The 20,262-nt window shown below is 42.8% G+C and overlaps 1 protein-coding gene across 2 annotated transcripts in view; it reads left to right on the top strand.

Annotated features, from left to right (window-relative positions):
- Nucleotides 1–5,737: 5,737 nt before the first annotated feature.
- Nucleotides 5,738–20,262, top strand: part of GALNT13 (polypeptide N-acetylgalactosaminyltransferase 13) — a 362,438-nt gene continuing 347,913 nt past the window's right edge. For both annotated transcript variants that reach the window (XM_050969250.1, XM_050969251.1), the window contains exon 1: nucleotides 5,738–5,907. The gene's annotated coding sequence lies outside the window, so the exon portion shown is untranslated. The remainder of the gene's footprint in view (nucleotides 5,908–20,262) is intronic.

Raw genomic sequence — 20,262 nt, 5'->3', positions numbered from 1 at the left:
ATAGGTGGAAAACTGCAGGACCCCAAAATCCACCTCTTGGGGTGCAGAGTGGCAACAGCAGCAGCAAACCCTCAGGTCCAATCACACGCCAATGGGCACCGCCACCAGCCCAACAGACCATGGTGAAGTTAGCACAGCATCTGATTTCAGGGACGGGGCACCCATGGAGCCACAGCAGCTCATCCTGCCCTGTGCAGCTCCCCCCGGATGAGATGGATTGCTGGCAGCTGCCAGCCCGGGGGAGAGGCGCTCCCCAGCTAGGGTGGCCAGATCCAGATGTCCTGATTTTATAGGGCCAGTCCCGATATTTGGGGCTTTGTCTTATATAGGCACCAATTACCCCCACCTAGAGTGACCAGACAGAAAGTGTGTAAAATCAGGACAGGGATGGGTGGGGGGGTAAAAGGAGCCTATATAAGAAAGACCCCAAAATTGGGACTGGCCCTATAAAATAGGTATATCTGCTCACTGTACCCCAATCCCCTCTCCTGATTTTTCACACATCTGGCTAATCCTAACCCAGCCCTGTGACATTCCAATTCTGGCTGCCTGCAGAGGAAGTGAGTTACTTTCACTTTCATTCCTCAGCAGGCAGCCAGCCAGCCTCCCCTCCCCCCCAGCACCTCACTCAACCCAGCGCTGATGGAGGGGAGGGAGAGAGGGGTGCCACAGAGCCTGTCTCGCCTCGCCTCGCCTCACCTCACCTCAGCTGGGGGGAAAGAGTCACACTCACAGGTGAGCTCCTTTTCCAACCCCTACCCCCTCCCCTTCCCCTTCCCAGAGACCCCAGCAGCCAATCCCATTCCTCAGACTGTGCTGCATTCAGCTCTCTCTAGGACCCAGCAGCCCTGCTTCTACATTGTCTGGGCTGCCTGCAGAGTGGTGCCCCCAGGGAGAGTGAGGCCCTACGCGGCTGCCTATGCCTAAGGACGGTCCTGTACCAGAGACAGTGTTGAGGTTTCCCATGAGATGTTGGATCCTCTGTGTTTGGTAGGGCCAATCACCTCCAAGGGTTCCTCCAGTTGCCAGGGTGCAGGCACGCCATGGATTGTTTTGATTCCCAGTGCGGTCAAGGGCTGTGGCTGGCCCTCCACAGGAGCTTCCCAGGCAGGTCCTTCCCCTGCAGCCTCCAGCCCAGAATGAGCTGGTCTCTCTCCCTTTATAGTACTAGAGCACTTGGCGCATGCCCAGTCTTGCCAGGGAGGCAAGACTTCTGCTGTCAATAACATGGGCTTAACCCTGTCTGGGTTAGTGCAGGGTAAGCAGACCCCATCACAAAGGGGGACAGGGAAAGGTAACATGTCCTCCCTGCCCCAAGACATCAAAGACTGCAACAACTCCATAATGAAGCTGTCATCCACAAAGACTACAGGAAACCTTATTCTTCCAAGGAAGCAGAACGGGTAGCAAAGCATCCCATACCCACCCCACAAGTGCCACTTTCAGAGGAAGCGTCTGAGTGAACTTCATCACAGACACACCTCTCTTGCCCTTAGAGATGCATATAGTAACCCACATTGTCATTGTGTGTGGGAGACAGAGGGACAAGATCCATGGACAGCCTGTCACTGTCAGGGCATCAGGCAGATTTCATTTGCATGAACTCCCCAGCCTAATGTAGGACTCTGAAGGTCCAGATCAGTAGGTGGCTGTTGTACTGCTCAGTGACCCCTGCCACGTCAGCATGATCCTTCTGAGGATCAGTGAGCCCAGCATGAAGTATCTCTATACAGGAGTAATGACTGTCCTTCAGAATTTGACTGCAGTGTAGATGAGATCAGCAAACCGTTTCACATAAGTGACTGAATGCAGTTGTCCAACAATAATGCTACTTGCTCACTACTCATGTAGCCAAATTCACGCTGGGAAAACAGAAGTTAAAAAGTTCCATATCCTATGACAAGTCCCCTGGATCAGCCAGGAAGTGATTGGCTATTCTGTAGTAAAATGAGAACTACTAATTCACCTTCTCTCCAGTCTGAGTGGGTAGATATGTCACTTGGGAAAATCATAAGTAAATCTTTCCTTCCACCCTCCCCTGACTTCTCTTAGCTTAACTGGTCTAAGTATTTTATGTCCTTCATGTTTTTAAGAGCTACTTTAAGTGAAAATCACTTCTACTCTAAAATTAATGACAAGTCACAGGTAATGAAAAACTATACTTTAGACACACTCCAATAAAGTAAAAAACAGCTTCACTGAGAAGAGTATTGAAGTAATAAATGTGTAATGTCAGCAAGATGTGAGCCTTTTACTGGAGAAAACTCATGTACTCCTTTTTAACAACTGTATGCACCAGTTATATACATGAAAATGCATTGTGTATTTACAGAATTCTAGCATCCAGTTTTTTGTTTTACTCTTAGTAATATTTATTTTACACTACAGGTAAAGAAGTTTTGGATAGGATTTCAATGGGGTTTTTCTTGAATGGGTGAAGAAATAGTAAAAGAGTTTCTCTAGTTAAAATGTACCATAACAATTATTTTCCCCAACCCCCTGAGGAAAGTCAGATATACTTTCTCTGTGGGAGATCCCTACATGGTTATTAAGCTATGAAGTAAAGGGTATCAATTTGAATGCGGGAGATTTTTTCTTTTAAAAGTGAGATTTTACTGAAAATGTATCATTGAATCACATTGAAATTTTCTTAATCACAAGAGAGATTTCATATGTTTAAGTGTGATGATACAAGAAGAGATTTAAAAAGTCAGATTGTATAAACTATTTTTCCATCAATTCATAAATAAATTTAATCGCAGTTTACTCACACCATTAATTGTGATTATTTTTTAGTTAATAACACTGTTAAACAATAGAATACCAATTTAAATTATATATTTTGAATGTTTTTCTACATTTTCAAATATCTATTTCAATTAAAGTGTACAGTGCTCACTTTATATTTTACAAATATTTGCACTGTAAAATGATAGTATTTTTCAATTCCTCATACAAGTACTGTAGTGCAAATCTCTTTATCATAAAAGTGCAACTTACAAATGTAGTTTTTGATTACATAACTGCACTCAAACAAAACAATGTAAAACTTTAGAGCCTACAAGTCCACTCAGTCCTACTTCTTGTTCAGCCAATTGCTAACAGAAATAAGTTTTGTTTACATTTACAGGAGATAGTCACCTGAAAGTGAGAACAGGCATTTGCATGACACTGTTGTAGCTTGCGTCGCAAGATATTTACATGCCAGATGTGCTAAAGATTCATATGCCTCTTCATGCTTTTGCCATTGTTCCAGAGGATGTGCTTCCAGGATTGTATGTCTCCTGCTTTGTTTTACCTGCATTCTGCTATATATTTCATGTTATAGCAGTCTCGAATGAGGACCCAGCACATGTTGTTCATTTTAAGAACATTTTCATTGCAAATTTGACAAAATGCAAAGATCAGATGTGAAATTTCTAAAGATGGTTATAGAACTGTACTCGATATAAGAATCTGAAGTGCCTTCCAAAATCAGAGAGGGATGAGGTATGCAGCTTGCTTTCATAAGTCTTAAAAGCACAACACTCTGATGCGGAAACTACAGAACCCAAACCACCAAAAAAGAAAATCAACCTTCTGCTGGTGGCTCTTGACTCAGATGATGAAAATGAATGTATTGGTCCACACTGCTTTGGATTGTTATTGAGCAGAACACATCATCAGCATGGATGCATGTCCTCTGGAACAGTGGTTGAAGCATCAAGGGCGATATGCTAAAGATTCGTATCTTGCGATGCTAGCTACAACAGTGCTGTGTGAATGCCTGTTCTTACTTTCAGGTGATATTGTAAACAAGAAGTAGGCATTATCTTCTGCAAATGTAAACAAACTTGTTTGTCTGAGTGATTGGCTGAACAAGGACTAATTGGACTTGTAGGCTCTAACATTTTAGTTTTGAATGCAGTGGTTTTTTTGGTACATAATTCTACATTTGTAGGTTCATCTTTCATGATAAAGAGATTGCTCTACCATACTGGAAGAGGTGAATTGAAAAATACTATTTCTTTAGTTTTTTATGTTGTAAATATTTGTAATAAAAATAAACAGAATTGTACACTGCGTAGTCTGTGTTGTAATTGAAATCAATATTTGAAAATGTAGAAAACATCCAAAACTATTTAAATAAGTAGTAGTCTATTACTGTTTAACAGCACAATTAGTTTTTTAAATTACATAACAGCCCTAAAATTTTCATGAATAGCCTTTGTTCATTATTTAGCTAGATGTATAGAGGGTTGTTTTTTTTTGTCATGCTGTTAAATTATTCATGACTCATTTTATCACCATTCAATTGGTTTTCTGTTATCCTAGCTGTAAAATAAGCTAGTACAAGATTCTTGAGAGGTGTGAACCTACTCAGTGGATATGGCAGTAACATGCTTCCATGTGGGGCTCCTTCCTACCACCAAGCAAAGGGAAGTCAATATCCTGTAGACTGTCCATGAGGTGTCCTATTTTTTTAAGTCTTAACTTGACTGACTGCAGATGAGTACCTATTTATAAACCCTACCAAGGAATTTGTTTCAAAATTATTTGTGGCAGGGAATTCCATGTTTTGTTTTACATGTTACCATATAATTTCATTGTGTATCTCATTTTTCTGTTTCACAAGATGGATAATAGGAGCACCCACCTGACCTTTGCTATATTATCAATTATTTTACATATGTTGGAAATGTCACCTTCTAGTCTTTTCTAGCAGCCAGACACGCTTCTCTTTTAAGAGTCTCCCCTTCCATATATCTTCTAACTTTCCTTATCTTCCCCAGGACCTTTTCTTTGTCATCTCTATCTGCGATGGACGTAGTATTCAAGGCGAGGGCATGCCCTCAGCATACACAATGATATTTAAGTACTTACACAACAGCATTTCTCTGTATTTTACTGCAACCTAATCGCTTATATGTTTGTTTTGTCCCCAGGATCCCGAAGTCGTTTGCTTGAGCGGCTACATTATTTAGAATCCAGCCTGAGGTAAGAGTAGCTCAAGGCTGACTCCGGCTGGCACGTACCCCCTTTTCTTGCCGCGCGGTGTGTGCTTCCCGCCGCTGCAGGGAGCGCTCACCCCGCGTGTTAGCGGCTCCAAGACACGCGTGTACGGGCGGCCATGCACAGGGAGGGGAGTTTTCCTGAAGTTATGCGGGAGATTTGGCGGCGTCTCGCTGAACAATCGCAGCAACCCCCCGGTAGCAGCTGGGCGAGGCTGCCAGACGCTGCCTCACAAACACCCGCGTCTTTGGCGGGAGGCGCCCCAAGTCACGGATACGCGCTGACAAGCGCCCGGACAGGCAGCGGCTCCCGCCGTTAGCCGGGGCGGTGAAGGACATTCGCCTCTCAGCCCGGCGCGGGGTCGGGCAGCGCCCTGCTGGGCTACGGAAGCTGCGCAGGGCTTCAGCGAGCAGAGCAACAGCCCAAAGTTTGTCCGGCTCTGCAGAAGGCTGCGCCCCCGACTAGCCCCACCCAGCCCGGAGCCGCAACCCCACCGCGGCCACTCTGCGGTTCTGTCTGCCCACGTATCGCGGGACTTGGGCGCACCGCTCCCACCAGTCGCGGGAGCCGATTGGGTGCCCGCCCGCACAGCCCTCGGGGAGGAGGGGGACCTGGAGCTGTTCGCTGCGCCGACACGCGCGGGGGGAGGGAACTGGTGACGTAAAGGTGCCAGCCCCGTGCGAGCCCCCGGCTGCTGCGATAGGCGGAGCTGATCGGGGGCGTGGCCGAGCCGCCGCGGCTCAGCCAGAGGTGACGGTGCGCCAGGCGCGCTCCCATCACTTCTTCTGCCTCACGCGTCCTTCTCCTGCCCAGGGCTGCGAGATGGAGATGCCACTTGTGGACGAAGAGAGGCCGGAGCGGGGCTCGGCCCCGGGGGGCGTGTGAAGCCCTCGCTCCCCGCCGAGCGGAGTCCAGGTGAGCCCTGGCGCCAGCACGGGGTGCCCCCGCTCAGTGGGCTGGGGGAGTGCGGAGGGCGCCCGCAGCCGCGGTGCGGTGAGAGAGGGGCTGCCCCGGCGGCGCTGGGTGCTCCCAACTTTCTGCGGGGGCTGCCGTCCAGCCGGGCGCCCCTGGCTGCGGGAGGAAGGTGCCGTGGCCGTAGCTCCTGGCGGAGGCTGAGCTAATGCTTTAGGGCGGTTTACGGAGCCTCAAAGCCAAGCGGTGGCGGCCGCAACTTTCTCGTGGGTTTGTGCTGCCTGGCCGGGGAAGGAAGGCGGCAACGCTGAGCGGCGGTATCTGGCGGCATCGGGTTGGCATCTGCATCTGCCCGGGTGCTTAGAGGCTGCCTGGAGGGGGTGGAGCGGCGTCCCACGGCGCCCGGAGGAGCATGGCAGGGGGCATCGTCTTTCCTCGGAGCACGGCGGGCTGCGCTGTCTGGCAGCGGGCGGAAAAAGTCTTCCCGCGAATGCTGCCTGACAAGCAGATGGGGCATCTTCCTTCCCAGCCACCTTCAGCACAGGGTAGGGGATGGTATGTGGGGCGGGGAGAGTTGCAGCCTAAGAAGGGGATTGAGGTGTGGAATTAGGCTTCTTTATCCTCAGGGACATTTATTACCGCTGCCTAGCAGAGAGGGGGGGTGTCTTCCTTGCTTAGCTCCTTGATGCACTAAGTATTGCTGATGGGATTGGGGTTTTATGTCTGTACATGCTGCTGAAATCTGCTCCTTGGCTGTAGTAGTTTGTGGGCTATAGAGAAGGTTGGGTAGATGGAAGAGGGGTTTCAGAAGAGACTTGTTTGCTTGTATTTTCACTGACATGCTGCTGTTGTGGAGGAATTTCAAACTCCAGAGAGAACCTGTCCTGAGTTTTCTGATTATGATAATTATTGCAGTTATTTGCTGAACAAAACAAATACATGGCAAAAAAGATGCAGAAATTCAGAAGTCAGTTGTTTCCCTTGTATACCTACTTCCTGACACCTTTTATTTTTCTGTATTCAGCTTTCATTCTTTTAAATATTTAATGTAAAGACGTCTGCGTTTTTGCTGTTCACTGTGCAGCAGTTATACAGTGTGATCCTGAAACTAGCAGTTTGGGCAGATTTCCTGCTGTGTGGAAAGAGAAGGGTGAGAGTGCAATAGAAGTCAGAGTCAGGAAACAGACTTGTATGTAAGATATAGAAATAATGGAAATCTAGGGCTGAGGGGAGGGATCTTGAGAGGTCATCTAGTCCATCGCCACATACTGAGGCAGGAACAAGTACACCTAGACTGTCCCTGATAGGTGTTTGTCTAACATATTCTTGAAAAGCTCTGATGATGGGGATTCCACAATGTCTCTTGATAACCTACTCCAGTGCTTCACTATCCTTATAGTTAGAAGGCTTTTCGTAACATGTAACCTTGCTGCAGATTGTCAATTATTATTTCTTGTCCTACCTTCAGTGAACATGGAGAACACTGATCTCTGTCATCTTTATAACAGCTCTTACCAGGTCCTCCCTCAGTTATCTTTTCTCAAGACTAAACATGCCCAGATCTCTTACTCTTTCTTATTAGGTCAAGTTTTCTAAATCTTTCATAATTTTTATGCTCTCCTCTGGACTCTCTCCCATTTGTTTGCATCTTTCTTAAAGAGAGTGTAGCCCAAAACTGGACATAGAACTCCAGCTGAGGCCTTGCCAATGCCAAGTAGAGCAGATTAGTCATTTCCCAGGGCTTACATATGACATTCCTGTTAATATACCCCAGAAAGACATTTACCTTTTTCACAATTGCATCATATTGTTGACTCATTCAATTTGTGATCTACTATAATCCCTGGGTCCTCTTCTGCAGTACTGTCTAGCCAGTTATTTCCCATTTTATAGTTGTCTTTGATTTTTTTCCTTACTAAGTGTAGCTTTGTGCTTATGGTCATTGAATTTCCTCTTGTTGATTTCAGATCAATTATCCAGTTTATTAAGGTCATTTTGAATTCTAATCCTGTCCTCCAAAATGTTTTCAGCAACCTCTCCAGCTTGGTATCATTCACAAATTTTATAAGCATATTCTCTGTCTTCAGGATGACCTCTCTGGGACCCCATTAGATAAGTCCTCCCAGTTTGACAATGAACGATTGATAATTACATTTTGAATACGGTTTTTCAACCAGTTGTGTACCCACTGTATAGTAGTTTCATTTAGACTTCATTTCACTAGTTTTCTTATGAGAAGGTCATGTCAGATTATGCCTTACTGCAACGCTTTACTAAAATCAAGATATATCACAACTATTGCTTCCCCCAATGAACTAGGCCAGTAACTGTCAAAGAAGGCAATTAGGATGGTTTAGCACGATTTGTTAACAAATCAATGTTGGCTAGTCCTTAACCCTATTATCCTCTAGGTGTTTATAAACTGATTTGAACAGTATCTTTCCAGGAATTGAAGTTAGGCTGACTTATCTGTAATTCCCTGTGTCTTCCTTTGACCCCTTTTTGTACATTGTACTAAATTTGCCCTTTGTTAGTCATCTGGGACCTCACATTGTTTCTCCCTGGGAAATAATCCTGCCCATGCTCAACTTGTTCTGAAACTTTTTATGCTGAAGCAAATACTGGACAGACCATTAATACTCTGTTTAAATTATTTTAAATTATTTTTAGTTGAGCTATGTATTTGCACAAACACAATTTAATTTTTAATAGTGGTAAACTGACACTTGTATAACTTGCCCTGAAAATGTTAATGGCATCCACAGTCCTAAAGATGGTAAAAATGTAAAGCAGGTGAGATACTCCGGTGCCAAGATAGTAGACAATAAGAGACTACCTTAGTGAGTTGCTGGGAATATAATATATGGCAAGATATTAGCAAGAACTGATAATCTGCCGTATTGCTTTGCTGAAAGTGTAATATCTACCTCGTTGTGGTATTTGGGGTTTGTGACATATGTGCATGCAGCAGGAGATCACTTTTAGAACTCTCTCACACAAAAAAGGGTTAGTTACTTCATACTGACTAATTATTTCACTTGATGACAGCAACATTAGGAAGAGGGAAGCATTTGGATTAAGACTGTCTGAGAACTGGGAATGAAGCGAATAGCATAAGTACATCTTGCGTATTATTTGTAAATCCTACCTTCTTCATTCTGTTCCCTCTACTTTTTTAATGACTGAAGCAAAGTGGATGTAAAATGCTATCATTCTGATTTACTAGCCTTTTATGCTCACTTTGAATGAGTGTAAATGCCCAAACAACAAGGCAAAAGAGAATCTGGCCTGTGTGTTTTCAAATCTAGGTTTTTGAGTCATCACATGATAAAGTGACGAGTCAGCTGTAAAGTTCAGCTACAAAATTCAGGTTTACATGCCGGCTATTCTTCCAAGGATCAGGTTAAGTTTGATTTCAAGTTAACTGGATATACATTAATTTTAAATTTGTTAGAAAATACTTATTATCAGTTTGGAACAGTAGAGGCAGAAGTAGTAACTGGAATTGCCATTATTCTTCCTTTGTTGCAAAATGAGGAGAATGAGCATATTTGTTTGGGTGTTTCTGAATGGCTGAAAATAGTAAGCGAGTAATAATTGAGAGTAAGGCATGATTAGAATTAAATACTTCACAGGAAAGGAAAAGAGTAGGGTCATTTTAGCTGCTTGCCGGCTGTTGCACTCCAAGCAAAGAGATAAGCAGAACATTTACATTTTCCCATGAAATCTCTATTTTCCATTGTATTCTCAGTTAGTAGCACAACCTCATTCTAGCTCTTAATAAACCAAAGGTCTCTGTGTCCTGTGCACATGAGTAGTACCATGTAAAGGTTCTAATGAGTTAACTGTTTTACTGAGACCCTGTTTTAAGTCATGAGTCTTCACTATGTTAGACTGCGCTTTAACCAGAGTCATTACTACAAGTATTTTGGTTCTTTTATTATTAATGGAAAGAACAGCTTTGAATGTTATACTGAGCAGGTCAAAGTGTTGGAGGCGTGGTTAGAAAGAATGGACTTTAAGCCAAGCTGTTTCAAGTACTTATTTCCAGGAATGAAGACCGACCTAAGTTTGGATCCCCCGACTACCTTCATAGGTTTATTCAGTGATTTCTTCATGGTGGCATTTTTTTTTAAAGATTTAAATGAAATGAAGCAGTGGCCCCTCCCTCAGGGCCGCCAGCAGTATTTGGGCCCTGCCCCTCCCTTCCCATGGAGAGACAAAAAGCTGGAGGAGCAGGCAGACAGTGAATTCTCCACTTTCCCTGGGCTGGGGAGGTCGAGCTTCTGCCTTGGGATGGTGGGTGGCAGGCCCCAGCCACGGGGCTTTGGGCTTTGTTCCTCATCCATGAGGTGGCATGCTCTGGCCCTGAGCTCCCCCCCCCATCACTGTTTTCCCCTGCTGCCTCCCCAGTGCCCCGTCACCCCAGACCCCCACTGCCTCATACCCACCTTCCTATTCAGGACTTAATTTGTCCCCAGGCTTGCCTTGACTGAGTGAGTCTGCTGTGACAAGTGATATTTGTTTGTATGTTAATATCACTTTTCACAGCAGGCTTAGTAGCTAGCAAGTCTTTATAAAAAGCACTATGAGGTCATCAAAAGTTGGTTGAGAACCCCTGTCTTGAGCAGTGTTTCGCAACCTTTCCAGATAATTGTACCATTTTCAAGAGTCGGATTTGTCTTCCATATCCCAAGTGTCACCTCATTTAAAAACTACTTGCTTACAAAATCGGCCATAAAAGTACAGAAGTGTCACAGCACCCTATTACAGAAAAATACTTACTGTCTCGTTTTTACCATATAATTATAAAATAAATCAGTTGGAATATAAATATTGTACTTAGGTTTCAGTGTATAGTATATAGAGCAGTATAAACAAGTCATTGTACGAAATTTTAGTTTGTACTGATTTTGCTAATGCATTTTATATAGTCTGTTGTAAAACTAGACAAATATCTAGATGAGTTAATGTACCCCCGGAAGACTACTGCATATCCCCAGGGGTACACATACTCCTAGTTGAGAACAGCTGTTGTAGATCCTCTAGTGTAGTCTTAAATCAGACACAACACTGTTGTCAGGTATGTTGTAATTTGGATAGCCTTGTGAAGGCACAAACAAGGAAACTGAGGCAGTTGTGGTAAGTATGCTAATACATACTCCCCCCGCAGAGGAAAGTTACTGAGTTCTTCCTCTTTTAATTTATATGGAGTGCTTATTGAAAGTAGGACAATGCTATAACTGGATTGTCTAGCTGGAGCCTTGTCCTATAACCATGTAATTTTTGAGTCTCTGCTGCATCAGTTTGGGTTTCTTTGCATGCTGGCAAAGCACTTCCTAGAAAGTATAATTAATGAAGGGGAAAGTTTTATAACTTGGTTTAGGTTGGAAATTCTTTTGCAGCTTTAGGTTATGTTTCTTTCTTTGTAGCAGTAAATCCTATACTGTATTCTGTGTGAACCAGCCGTAACAAACAAACAAACAAACGAACGAACCACAGTGCGATAACAAACAAACCACAAACAAGTAAACTATTCACACATTGACATCTATGCCTCTCAATATGTTGACAAAGAAATTTGGCAGCAAAGCAGCAAAATTAGGGACAACACTTAGATATCAGAAACAAAGAATAAGAAACCTGGTAAGACTATTAATATAAAACTTTTCAAGTGATAGTCTCTTATGAGACAGTAGAATAAAAGAGGACAAATATATTTTTCTTGAAAACATGGTAGAACTAAATTTCTTCCTCTTGAAAAGCCTAGATTACTGTATATACTCATTCATAAGTTGAATTTTTTTTGTTAAAAAAGGGAATCACCAGAGATGGGGGTCAGCTTATGATTGGATATAGAGAGGGAGAGGTGGGACACAACCCCTCCCCCAAACAGAAGGAGCAAGGAGAGGCAGCTGAGCCAGAAGGAAAAGCGGGGCCAGTCTCTCTCTGTTTCTGGCTATGCTGCTCACCCCACAGCCTCTGAAGCAGCTGAAGCTCCAGGGCTGTCAGGCTGCAGCCGTGCCTCTTGGTCCCACCCCCCAGAGCAGGCTGTGGCTGCGCCGCCTGGCCTGCTGGAGCATGCTGCTGCTGTGCCACCTGGCCCAGCCCGCTGTAACATGCTGCAGCCACGCCGCCCGGTCTGGCCTGCCGGAGCAAGCTGTGGCCGCACTGCCCAGCCTGCTGGAGCAGCTTCAGCCAGGTCAGAGACATCCTCCCCTGGCCCTCTCCAGATAAGGTGGGAAGGGATAGGATGGCAAGAATGTGGGGGTCCTGGGGTAGAGGTAGGGTCATGTGGTGGGTGGTCACAGGGGTTACTCCCCTGACTCTCAGTTCTTCCCCCCCAAACATTTCCCCACCATTTGCTGTCCCAGTCCATCAAGGTAAGCAGCTGGTGCACCAGGACACTGTTTACTTAGGTTTACCTCCGTTCCTGTGGACGCCCGAGGTAAACAAACCATCTTGGCCCCCTAGCGGCTTATCCTGCTGGCCTCGGGGCCAAAGTTTGCTGACCCCTGAATTATAGGATTAGCTTATGAATGGGTTATAAAAAAATTTCCATTTTTATTTATCCATCGGAGGAGGGGGGATTATAAACGAATCGGCTTATGATCCAGTATATATGGTAATTATTGCATTGTGAATTGCTTAAATGAACAACACTAGGAAAAATAGCTCCAGGAATTAAATTTTCTGCTCAATATTGTGAGAGCTATATATTTTTAACGGATCTTTGTTTCTGCATGATTGAGCTATATTACTGAGGATAATAACAGGAAAGAGAGAATATACACTGTAACATACTAATTTTGGAATGATGCAGTTTTGAATTTACAATAAAAACAGTGGGAAAACAGCATTCTAGATCTGGTTTAAAAATAGCCTTGTATTTTCATATTCTGAAGTTACTACTGTAAATTGTTTTTTGATATCAGGGTTTGAGCCTATTTTTCTTAAAACAAAACAAAAATAAACAAACAAAACACCTGACGGTCTCTTCATTAAACAGAATGAGCAAAATAAACTTTTGTCGTGCTGTTGTATCTCAAACCATTTTCTGTGTGTCCTGCATGTATAAGGAATATGACAATGTCCTTCTGTAATAACTAAGGGCCAGATTCACACAGGTGTTTAGGCTCCTAAATTCCATTGAAATCAATGGAAGCTAGGAAACTTTGTGGATCAGGACCTCAGTGTGGGTAAGTCTTATCTTCAGTCTAAAGTTAGTAGCCAATAGTGAGAATTGTCTTTGACTCTTTCTTTCTGAGATAAAATTATCAAGTTCACAGTGCTGGGATTAGGTTTATATGCTCTCATAGCACTGAGGTTTTCCACACTGTTACAGTTTCAGTTTAAGTCTGTAAGAGAAGTCAAATAGCAAGGCTTGAACAACTTGATTAATCAAAGATTTAGTCAAAGATTAATACAGAAAGGAAGGCCAATACCTTGTTAATCAGTCTGGGAGGCAGCAGTGCAGCTGCTGAGATGTCTCAAAATTTGAGCTTCACTTTATTTCTATATATATACTAAAATTGTGTAAAATTGATGAGGGTTTCACTATTTCTTTATAATACTTCAGACCTAATATATCATTCTTATCTATTGCCTTTGTGTTTTAGGAAGCCTTTTTGCTAAGCTATTTACTGCAGAGTCTGTGCCAGCCTCCTATTTTGATTTGACCATAACATTCCAAAAGTCAGCAGAACTTTAGAAACATCCTGCATCCAGCTATAGCTTGGTTCAGAGGACATGTTAGCTAAGCATCAACAGAATTGTTTTTTTTCTTTTTCTCTGGAATTTTTCTATACTTAGTGCTGAGTTTACAGTACTTCACAACTCATCTTTTGTACCTCATGGGTTTTCTCTTATTTAGCGCCATACGTTTTGCAAGACATATTTGTAGTAGCCAGGCATAGTAGAATACCTTAAGGCTTGTGGCCTGAATGTATTTCTTAAGACCTGTTACCTGATACTGCAGGAGAATACAAGAGTCATGCAAAAGTTACAGTATCTGACTGTAGTTAAATTTTAGAATTATGATTTAGCGTGACTATAAAGTATTCTAAATGTAATGTACTATACTTATTTACTATTAACTGCTTTTTTATTTTGGTTACATAATGTCTGACTTTTAAACACACTTACAGTTACAGCAGCAAACACATTACATTACTTGATTAATAGTGATATGGGAATGCATATATTTTCTGGTAGATAGCAAATAGCAATTTATCTTCCTGGTTAATAATTCTGTTTGTGAAAACTGTTTCTCCAATATATCCTGTTTATAAGAGTTAGCTCCACAAACCTTGATAAAGTCCATTCTTGTTTGGTAACTGTTCCTATAGCTTTTAGCAATGTACAGTAAAAGCTGTTTTATCTGGCACTTCACCACTGGAAAGCTTTGTAAATCGGCATTTCTGATCTTAATTTAAATTCCAGTTTATAGTCCAGTTGGTGCGGGGCTGGCAGGGGGTTGGGGCTCCAGAGGGGGCATGGGCTCTGGAGGTAGTTTGTGTGTGGGAGGGGGCTCAGAGAGATGGACTGAGGCACAGGAGGGGGTGCGGGGTGCTGGATCTGGGGGCCACTCACCTCGGGTGGTTCCCTGCAAGTGGCAACCTGTCTTGGCTGCTCCTAGGCAGAGATGCGGCAGGTGGTGCTGCGTGCTGCCCTCACCCCGCCCCGAGCGCTAGCTCCGCAGTGCCCACTGCCTGGGAACCATGCCCAATGGGAGGGGGAAATAGGGCCTGTGGGTGGCGGCAGTGTGCAGAGCCGCCTGCCACGCCTCTGCCTAGGAGAAGCTGGGACAGGTCGTTGATGGCAGGGAGCTGCCCGAGGTGACCATTCCCTGGATGTGGCACCCCACATCTCCTCCTGTTCCCCAACCCGCTGCCCCTCGCGCAACCAAACTCCCTCCCTCTTAGTTAACCAGCGTTTTTCACTTACTGGCACCCTCCATTTCTTCCAACAGCCTGGATAAAACAGCTTTTACTGTACATAACTAAAACTTTGCAAGCAGTATTTTTTCCCCCATTTTGCCTTTGATCTGTCTGCAGAGTAATGTGGGGCTTTGGTTTAGTTTGGTCAACAACACTATACCACCTATACATGCCTTCAACCCACCAATCAAATATCTCAGTTTCTTGTCCATGGTCTTGCCTGATTGGCCTCAGTTGGAAGTGAATTCTTCTTGGCCTATGTAGCTGGTTACAAGAGGCCACAGAGCCTCCAGTATGATGGTGGTAGCCATGGGATACAGTCATGGAAACTTGGAGGTGGTGGAACCCGGCTGCACATGGAAACAGTTACTTGATATAAAGGGCTCTGCGTAGCCTGCCCTGTTCAGGTGGCATCAGCCCTCCAACTATTTATTTAAAAAGATGTTGGATTTGTAATAACTATATTTTCACCTCTAAATACAGCCATTTGTGACTTTCTGGTTATTAGTGGGCTTATTATGAAAAGAGCATTTTATGTACACTGTTCAGTGTTGCTGTAATACTTGGAGAGTGTAATTTGGGGACTTTTGACCAGTTTTCAGTCAGAGTAAGTGCGCAGTCTCGAAATATGAAAATGTGACCCTCAAACAATCTAAAAAAGAAAAGATGGACAGTGCACTGTAGGTAACGAATGCAGTAGAGCCTAAGGTAGCAACAGCAAGAAGTGCTATTGCCAACCCATCAACAGGTCACTTGTGACCTTTATATCAATTCAGCTTTACTTACAGGTTGAATTTTTAAAAACTTTGTTACACAGGGAATATGCCGATAGGCATTTTGTGCATACCAAAGAAGATAAACTGCTGCATCTACTTACAGCTTATTAGTTTTTAGTTAGAGTGCATGCAGAATAATGGGATGGCACTGCTGGGGTTGTATGCAGGTTGGCTAGTTTCACAACACTGTGGAACTTTATAGCATCTGTGCTAGTGAATACTGTAAAGTAACACAATTGTAAAAGGTAGTGGGGAAATCCTTTGGTAGACAGTTGATAACAGTCTGATCTACATTCTCACTCCGATATTTGTCCCTTGGCTTTCCTGTAGGTCATTATCTCAATAGCTGGCTGTTACTGCATCATTTTATTCCTGTTTGGATGGGCAGTGCACATGGGGTTCTGGCCTGAATCTGTTAAGCCATCAACATTGTGTGTCTGTGTGGTGTTCTAATGCACCTTTGCAGAACATTGAGATAGCACCTGTAATCTGGAGAGCAAAATGAAGACATCACTTCTGCAAGGCACACTGTTAATTGACTGTGACAGGGTAAAGTGGCATCTGAGGCAAGAGTCTCTTAACCCTTTATATCCATCTGGCTGGGCAGGGTAAAGGAAGAGGAGGCAGGTTTCAGGGGAAGGATGTATCCTGTTTCCCGTTGGCTGATTGAAGCAGTGAAAAAGCCTCTGGAGATTGACTAGTATTTTTTTCCCATTGAATTGTTTTATTTTTCGTTGCTTATGTCAGGGGTCGGCAACCTTTCAGAAGCCTCAAGTTTCAGAGGGGTAGCCATGTTAGTCTGGATCTGTAAAAGCAGCAACGAGTCCTGTGGCTCTTATAGACCTTATAGACTAACAGATGTATTGGAGCATGAGCTTTCATGGGTGAATACCCACTTCATCCATTCACCCACGAAAGCTCATGCTCTAATACATCTGTTAGTCTATAAGGTGCCACAGGACTCTTTGCTGCTTTTTCAGAAGTGGTGTGCCGGATCTTCATTTATTCACTCTAATTTAAGGTTTCACGTGCCAGTAATACATTTTAAGGTTTTGAAGGTCTCTTTCTATAAGTCTATAATATATAACTAAACTATTGTATATAAAGTAAATAAGTTGTTTAAAATGTTTAAGAAGCTTCATATAAAGTTAAATTAAAATGCAGAGCCCCCTGGACCAGTGGTCAGGACCCGGGCAGTGTGAGTGCCACTGGAAACCAGCCTGCGTGCCCCAGGTTGCCAACCCCTAACTTATGACCTTTATAAGAAACAATACACTGTGCCCTGAAGAAAAAAGACCTTTAAGGACTTAAGTGTGGAGTTTTGTCCTTTCCCTGGCTGGTGAAATAGCTCGCCATCTCACAATGGCCAAAGGCTAGACATCTCAAGGTGGACCTAGACTAGAGTTTCTGTATTTGAGTAGAGGCTGAGCAAAACTCCATATCCAAACAGTCCTTTATTTTAGGATCCAGATTTTGTAAATGGCCTCTCTTTTTGTAACGGGCTGAGCCAAACCCCTGCATTTAAACACCTCCTAATGTTGTGGTTTTTGAGCCCATCTATTACAATCTTCAACTTAGTAAAACTAAGTATTGCTTCTCTGTGGTATAAATTATGATTCTTGGGAGTCAGGGGAACACCTCCAGTGTCTAAGTGCCATGGAGGAAGGCACTGTACCTATGTACATATTTGGCATTTAGGCAAATATGCCTGGCAGCATCACTCACTATGCCTTTTAAATAGCGTCTTAGCTAATGTTTGCCGGTACTCTGGGGCCAGTGATACCAATACACACTTCTGAGGCTTGGAACACAGCTGGTAGTGTTGACTAGTCAATGTCTTTCTCTCCCCAGTGCTGTAAGGCCAGATTAGGATGAATAATGGGGGCAGGAAGGAGAGATCCTGATAGTGGGATTTATTAAATGTAGACTAGTTTTCCAAAGGCATTGATGTAAGTCTCATCACTGGGGCCTCTAAAATCTGCCTTAGACGTCACAATACAAAATATATTGTAAGTAATAGAGAGACAGAAGGTAGATGAGGTAATATCTTTTATTAGACCAGCTTATGCTGATGAAAGACACAAGCTTAAAAGATCTCACTTACCTTGTGTATCTAATATTTTGAGACCAACACGGCTACAACACTGCAAATGCTGTAATGAATAGTCCTGCAATGGGAAGAGACTTGCTTAGATGAACTAAAAGGTCTTTTCTCACTCTAATATCTGAGAGTCACAGATGTGAGTTTTAAATGAAGAATAAGTCCAGTTTTAAATGTCAAGTAGAAGATTCTCAAGAGGAGAAAAAAAACTAAAGAATTCTTAAGATACAAAATGATGTTGATTGACTTTTAGCTAGAAATACTGAATTCTAATTTTGTTGTCTTATCAAATGTGAAAAGGCACTGTTTTGAGGTCTTGATAGACTGTCAGTTCCACCATAATTTTTGCAGATAATTATTCATAAATTAATAAACTACTTGTGGGAATCTAATGATGCCTCATGCTGTTTCTGATCTATTCCTAGGATATTTGCAGACTATTAAAATGTACTGAGAATTAGTTTCACAGTAACTTAAACATGTCTTAACTTTGGAATAAGAAGTCTGTACAAAACACATTCTGCTTCCAAAAAATCACAATTTAAGAAGATAGGGTTGCAAAGTTTACTTATTAATGCCAAATGACCTAGGAAGGTTTCTGGAGTGGTGATTTTGTTTGGTTTGTGCTTTGGTAGCAAAACTGTTAAAGTATGAAAGACATCTGTCAGAGCGTAGCACACTTTAAAGATACACTAAACAAATTAATTCTCACTCTCACGCTGTTCATTTTAGCCTATGAGATCACCTTTTATGCGTTCATGGCTCCAATATGTATATATTTTCTGTGCAGTTTTCTTGCTTCATATTGTCCATTTGGAAATTGTCACCAATGAACTAATGCCCAAGTTAAATGCTGATGTAAAACTTGACATAAATGGAGTCTATGTTGAGTCCCCTTTCTCCAAGCAGTATTGCGATATTATCCATTCTATGCATTCTGCATTTTCAGTGACTTCCACACCAGCCTTAAGTAGCTGATGGTCACATTAATTCTGCGACTCATCTTGGATTTAAACTGGAAATTCCTTCCTATGGTCTTGAGCTCAGGTGTTAAACTGGACTCTCAACTGCATCTTGTACAGCAGAGTTGAATGTGTAGACTTTGCCTATTTCTCATGCAGTGCACTAAACTGAAGTTGCTCTGCTATGGGAATTGCTTGCCCCATTTCTTTGCCATTGACCTCAAACTCTTGGGACATCATTATAGGTGTGCTTCTACGATTTATTAAACTGGCCACTTATGAGACCAGGATCTAAAGCTAAAAATGAGGTTGTTATTGACCTTAGGCCAGTATTGGGAGGTTAGACACTAAGGCAGAGTTTCACATGGTATTTCCACTAGTTCCTTGTAGATTTTTATGGGTACTTTTAGTATTGAATGCTGCTCTCTGTGTGGTGTGGTGTGCTTTGCTGGCATAGTCTCTGTGTTGATTTGAGTACTTCACCATCACCACTTCTTAAGTTCCATCTTCATTAGCCATCTGCATCAGTTTCAGTGTTGACTGTTGCAACAAAATATTGCTTACAAAATGTGTTTCTGCAGCTGTATGGGCTGTTCTTTGTAAAATGATGCAGCATGTTAACACACAACATTTCACACAGGTATTACCATACCAATGCTAGTGGCTGTCCTGAGGCCCCAATGGAGTAGGGTGACCAGACAGCAAGTGTGACAGGGTGGAGGGGTAATAGGAGCCTATATAAGAAAAAAACCCAAAAATTGGGACTATCCCTATAAAATCGGGACATCTGGTCACCCTACAATGGAGGGGAGGGGGAGTGATTGGGAAAACCTGCAAAGTATTACAAGACAAGTCTGCAGATGGCAGAGGGAAGAATTGCAGTGGCAAATTGAGATAGTAGGTCTGCCAGAACTGGAAGTCTATATGACTCCAGTGACATCTTGTATTTAAAATTGTGTTAGTGTAATCTTAAAATGCAGTGTATCCCAGCTAAATAATGAAACGATAGGAAATAAGAGTGTTAAGGTCCTAAGAGGTGTGTAATGAGTTACATTTATTCATTCACTCATCCACCTTTCTATTGCGCCTATAATCCTGAGCAACATATACAGTTATTAATATGTACATAAAAATATCAGCCAAATATAGATCTTCTGCTCTTCCAGATTTGTAATTTTTTGCTTTACTGTGTTTTATCAGGGGCGAAGGAGTAGGGGTATGTGTGTGTATGTAATTCATTATCTTTTGATTTTATAGGGAGGCATTAGAAAATAGGTCTCTGGTGAGATGTATAGCTTTATATACCCCTATGTTGCAAAATATATATTCTGTAGAATGTACAGTTCAACATAACTGAGTATTGAAATCATGCCTTTCAGTTGTTTCTAATTGTGAAACCTTTCTATTTTATTTGTATAGTGTTTAGTATTTTATTATGAACAGAATAAGGATGCTGATTTAGCTGGAAGATGTTGCTACATCCAGTATCCTATGGGAAAGCAAGCATACTTTATTTGCAGTGGATATATTAATGGTGCACACTTCATTGCGTTTCTTGTCTGGAAGAGCAGTTGAGGTAA

Source organism: Gopherus flavomarginatus, chromosome 10 (assembly GCF_025201925.1).
Source record: "Gopherus flavomarginatus isolate rGopFla2 chromosome 10, rGopFla2.mat.asm, whole genome shotgun sequence".
In the NCBI taxonomy this organism is placed as follows: Eukaryota; Metazoa; Chordata; order Testudines; family Testudinidae; genus Gopherus; species Gopherus flavomarginatus.
Note: the sequence above shows the minus strand (reverse complement) of the source record. Positions and strands in the feature narration are given on the sequence as shown.